Genomic DNA, 6,000 nt, shown 5'->3' with positions numbered 1-6,000 from the left:
TTCGAGCAGGATTTTATTGGCCAACTCTACAAAAGGAGGCTACAGAGTTTGTAAAGAAATGTCCACCATGTCAAAAACATGCCAACTTCCATATCGCCCCGCCAGAAGAGCTCATCAGCGTAACCTCACCTTGGCCATTCGCGAAATGGGGACTCGACCTTCTCGGACCCTTTCTCCAAGGATCGGGACAAGTTAAATTCCTCATAGTAGGGGTAGACTATTTCACAAAGTGGATCGAGTCAGAACCCCTAGCTAACGCCACTGCTCAAAGAAGTCAAAAATTCCTATATAGGAACATTGTCACAAGGTTCGGGGTTCCATACTCCATCACCACAGACAATGGCACCCAATTCACAGATGCAGGCTTCAAAAAATTAGTAGCCGACTTGAACATAAAGCACCAGTTCACCTCCGTCGAACATCCCCAAGCCAATGGACAAGCTGAAGCTGCTAACAAAGTCATACTGGCCGGGCTAAAACGGAGATTACAAGAGGCAAAGGGAGCTTGGGCCGAAGAACTTCCACAAGTCCTATGGGCATATCGAACAACACCACATTCCACCACAAAGGAATCACCATTCTGATTAGCATACAGAACAGAGGCAATGATCCCGGTAGAGATCGAGGAAGGGTCGCCTAGAGTGGTCCATTACAATGAAGAAGCCAACTCCCAACTTCAAAGGGAAGAGCTCGACCTATTTCCTGAAATCCAAGAAAGGGCTCGGATCAGGGAAGAAGCACTAAAACGTCGAATGGCTTCCAGATATAATCAAAAGGTAGTGCCAAGAGGTTTCGCTGAGAATGATCTCATCCTAATCCGAAATGATATTGGAACAACTCGACCCGAAGAAGGAAAGCTGGCAGCAAACTGGAAAGGACCCTACCAAGTCATAGAAGTACTTGGGAAGGGCTACTACAGACTATCCAAACTCGACGGGCGAGAACTTCCTAGGTCGTGGCACGCCTGCAACCTAAGAAGGTACTATAGCTAGAGAAGGTAAAAGATCTCAACATAGGATGCACTCTTTTTCCTGAAAAGGTTTTTTAATGAGGCACCAAGTTGAGATCCAGAAAACTCTATATGTACATATTTTCATTTTCTTTTAAATAAAATATCTTAGACGTTCTACAAAGTTTTCAAGACGCATTAATCTGAAACATTCATCGTCCGATTATAAAGCGACAGATTGGCAGAAAGTGAAAAACAAATTCACTGCACGATCACGATAAAGACCAACAAAGATGAAAACCAAATTCATCTAAAGGTCGACTAAACGAGGATTTAATCCACTTTCTACAAATCGGCAAAGATGAAAACAGAATAATGCAAGAAGTTATCGAAAGTGATCCGGAGAAAGGACCTGACGAGGTCCTGATGGATTGCTAAATAATAACTTAAAAGACTGGCCGGCGTTAAGAAGTCGGACCAAGTCAAACCAAGTTATAAGTAAACCCTGGAAAGAGGTCCGGCCAACCCTATAAAAGAGAATTACTTTAACTTAGAAGGGCTCGACATGACGAAGTCGGCCCAAAACACAAAGTTATAGAAGTAATCCCTGAAAGAGACCTGAACAATGTCCAAGAAAGAGGATTACAAAAGTAACTTGAGAGGGCCCGACATGACGAAGTCGGCCCAAAACACAAAGTTATAGAAGTAATCCCTGAAAGAGACCTGAAGAAGGTCCAAGAAAGAGGATTACAAAAGTAACTTGAAAGGGCCCGACATGACAAAGTCGGCCCAAAACACAAAGTTATAGAAGTAATCCCTGAAAGAGACTTGAACAAAGTCCAGGAAAGAGGATTACAAAATAACTCGATCCGACATGACGAAGTCGGTCCAAAACACAAAGTCATAGAAGTAATCCCTGAAAGAGACTTGAACAAAGTCCAAAAAAGAAGATTACAAAATAACTCGATCCGACATGACGAAGTCGGTCCAAAACATAAAGTTATAGAAGTAATCCCTGAAAGAGACTTGAACAAAGTCCAAGAAAGAGGATTACAAAATAACTTATCCCGACATGACGAAGTCGATCCACATAAAGTGCAAAGGCTACAAAAAGTAATACTTGCAAGAGACCTCACAAGAGGTCCAAAATAACAGGATTTTTGCCTCAAAAGGAATCAAAGCCAAAAGCACAAAAGCCACTCAAAGAGATCAAGCGACAAGCCCCCAAGCACTACCAAAAGCCTAGAAAAAGTGCCTAGACGAGATAAAGATCGATATGATACTAAAGGCGCGAAGTTGTGATAAAAACAAATTCAAAGGGGCTACCCAAATCAGCCCCAAGAACATGGAAGCTATTTTTTGTTCTTTAGCCTAAAGTTGCTAAACAAGAAACTAAACAAGTGTCAACAGTCAGCAAAATGAAATTTACAAAATAAAGAATTTAAAAGCCCACAAGCCGGGCTATCTACACAATCAAGATAAAAAAGTTCAGTTAAACATCAAAAGTCTTCCCGGTAGCATCAGCACAGGGAGAAGGAGGGCGAGTCTGAATGGGCACAGCATCCACAGTCCCATCATCCCGATTCAGGATTTGACAGTCCGGATCGGATACGGGATGACGGACCTCAACTGAAGGAACTGTAGAAGTTGACACTTTGACAGCAGGCGCAGGGGGAGGTTCGACATCATCATCATCTGGGTCATCAGGGACAATCTTACCATCCCTCACAACATTGTCCAGGCTAAAGAGAGAGAGGTCGACCTCGGGAGCTAGAATCCGAACTTGCTCCTTCAGGTTCTCATAAGCAGCATTCACGCTGCCAACAAGGTGACCTTGGAGCTCAGAGTAATCAGCTCGGGCAGACTCCAACTCCTCCCTCAGATGCATTACCTCCCGATAGGATGTAACATAGCTGTCTTTATGCCTCAATGCCGTGTCCTTGGCCAACCTCACAGAAGCCGCCAAGGCAAGGGAGCTAGCCTTCTCACTCTCCAGCTCCTTCTCCAGTTTTGTCACTTTCACTTCGAGCCCCTCCTTCAAGCCCTTCATCCGATCAAACTCCTATTTAGCCTCCTCCATGAAGGCTTTGGTGGCATGAAGAGGAAGATTTTGGGCAGTTCGGTACAAGGCAGCCCTATGTGCGCCATCTTAACACTACTCTGAGTTATAAAGTCCAAATGGCGAAGGAGTGATACATCATTCATAGGGAGGACACCGTAAGGACCGATCTGCTGATCTACGAACTCGACCGCGTTAAAATCAGGGGCATCAAGGTTGAAAGGCTCAATGGTTTTTTGCTTTTTGTTGGGAGGAGCACCAGAAGTAGCAACAGAGGCTTGGAGAGGATCAATCAAACGAACCTGGGGAGTCGGGATTACCTTCCTCGCCCCAGGTGAGCTTGGCACGGCCGGCTTCGACTGAGCCTGGGATGATCCCTCCCCGGCCGCCTTGGCCGAGACGTTTTTGGCTGCGGTAGCTTTCCTCGCCCTTTTGAAGGCCTTCATAGATTCATTATCCTTAATCATCTCTGCAAGCAAAGCACAACAGTAAGGAATCAATTAACAAATTAGAAAAGAGCTTGCAAACAATATAGGAGCAGACAAAAGAGGAAAATAAAAAAATTAACTACCCAGCTCAGTTCGGAGGAGAGAGGGATCGGTTAAAAATTTCTTTGTGTCGAGATGGGGAGGCTGACCCCAGGTCTCTTCCAGAACAATCACGAAAGCTTGCTCAGCCTCATCCAACATTTCCCATGAATATCTAGATACCCTCACGTCCTTTTGCCATTCCAAGGGAAAGGCAGGCTCGTCATTTTCATCCAGAAAAAACGGCCGAGCTCCTTCAACAGCTCGGACTTTAAAAAGTAATTTTTAAAATCACGAAAAGATTCATCAAACATGGAGAAGACCTTCTTTCCCTGGGAAGCTCGGAAAGAAACCCAAGCAACTTTCTTCTTTACTACCCCAGGCTTCGTCAAAACAAAGAGATAGAAGAAAAGAGATTGCGAGGCAGGAATACCGAATCCATGACAAAACAATTGAAAGATTTTTATGAAACCCCAAGAATTGGGGTGAAGTTGGGAAGGAGCAATATTACAGGACCACAACAGGTTGGTCTCAAAATCAGTAAAAGGAAGGGTGATACTCATCTGGCCAAAAAAGAAATCGTAAGCATAGAAAAAAGGGCGATCTCCAGCAACCCGAGTAGAGAAACAAACTCTCTCTTCAGAAATGGGAGGTACAAGTTCGTAATTCTTTTCCTCACCAACGCTACTACAAACCCTATGAAATTGCCTAAGCTGTTGACAAAATTCAGAATCAACCAAAGAAACACACAAAAGAACCATTGAATCCACCCAATCAGCCATGCCCTCAGGGACCTGGGAAGATGTCTCAACAATGTTCTTGCGAGAAGACATGAGGTCAACTAGTCCTACAACAAGAAGAGAAGAAAACATATTACTAACCCAAAAACATCTCGGATAAAAAATAAAACATCTCAGAACAGCTCGAACAAGCGCGACACGGAGCAATACAAACAAAAGGAAACCCCTGGGACCCACACTAAAGATCCAGGGGCATCCTTTTGGGGGAAAGTTAGGGAGCGAGGACTCAAGGAAACCTACAAGTTTACATCTCTACACGTCCTGACAGGAAGATAACACTCCGAGAAGAAAAGCCACGAGTTACAAATCAAAAATCATCAAAATAATTACCTCCCAAAATTCACAGTCTCAGACAGAACTAACAAGCAACAAAAGCATCAAGAGGAAGTCAAGAAAACGCACTCCAAACAAAAGGCAAAAATTAAATTATGGGTATCGGTATCTCCTACAAAGGTACAACAACAAGGAAAGCCACCAAAACAGAGCAGAAGTCAAGGGGCAATCTTTTGAAATTGTGAGCAAGATACAGTTTTTTCAAAAAAAACAGCCAGAAGCGACAGTAGAAAATGCAAAGCCCTAGAAAGCCTCAAACAGAAATACCAGGAGTATGCATAAAAATGAAAAAGAAAAAACACATTACATCGACAAGCAAACACAAGATCATAGAAAGGTTCAAGCTTTTTTCGACATGCAGTCAAATATCAAAGAAAACCAAATACAAAGCAACGAAAAAAGTGAAGAAACTGTAAATAGAACCAACCTGGAAAAAAGCGGAAAGCTTCAGAAGAGTTGAAGATGGAAAGACGGAATCGCCGGATCGCTGAATGACGCTGCAACGCAAGAAAAGGCAAGCTATAGGCGAAAAACAGAAAGCGAGAGAACGAAGGGAGAAGTTACAAAGAAAAATGAAGGAGAGAAACCATTTTTGATTGCGAAATTCAAAATAAAAGCCAAGGGAAACGGGGCAATTAATACCAATTAATGAAGGTATTAAACCCTCACACGTTCCCAAGAACAAAGCGCTGATATAAAAAGCGCGCGCTTTTAGAGGAAAATGTTCCACATTCAAAAAAGGCTCTACAAAGAAAGGAATCGACAAAATGCTCGAGTTCGGCTTCACTAGAGAAAGATCAAAGTCAAAGATTCGACCTCAAAGCAGAAGACCGAGCTCAAGCAGGGGCACTGTTCATACCCTGGGTCGAGCTATCCGATCCGGGATGTTCAGTAATAAAGCGACCAACCTCTTTAGGTCAGGCTATCCGACCTCTTCTCAAAGAGGTCGGTCGAATCGACAGGAAAGCCCCATAAGGGGCCCAAATAGAGGAACACGACCTAAATCCAAAGGCAGTCCAAGCCTATAGAGATAAGGGCGGTTCCCTTAAAAGATAAGCTGACCTCAACTCAAAGATAAGATAAGATAAGATAACTAACTTATCTTATCTAAAAAGGTCGATCTACAACCATTATAAATACACTGGAGCACCCAGGTATAACTCATACTCTGATTCTACTAAAAACATGTTTAATACCCATGCTAACTTAAGCATCGGAGTCTCTTGCAGGTACCCCCCACCCTCCGGTGACGAAGGATCAGCAGTGCGGCCAGTCCCACAAGTCGGACACGATAGCTCCGGTCGCCACCCACCAGCCGGACACGTCATCTCC

This window comes from Arachis hypogaea, chromosome 15, assembly GCF_003086295.3.
Source record: "Arachis hypogaea cultivar Tifrunner chromosome 15, arahy.Tifrunner.gnm2.J5K5, whole genome shotgun sequence".
Lineage (NCBI taxonomy): Eukaryota > Viridiplantae > Streptophyta > Magnoliopsida > Fabales > Fabaceae > Arachis > Arachis hypogaea.
Note: the sequence above shows the minus strand (reverse complement) of the source record.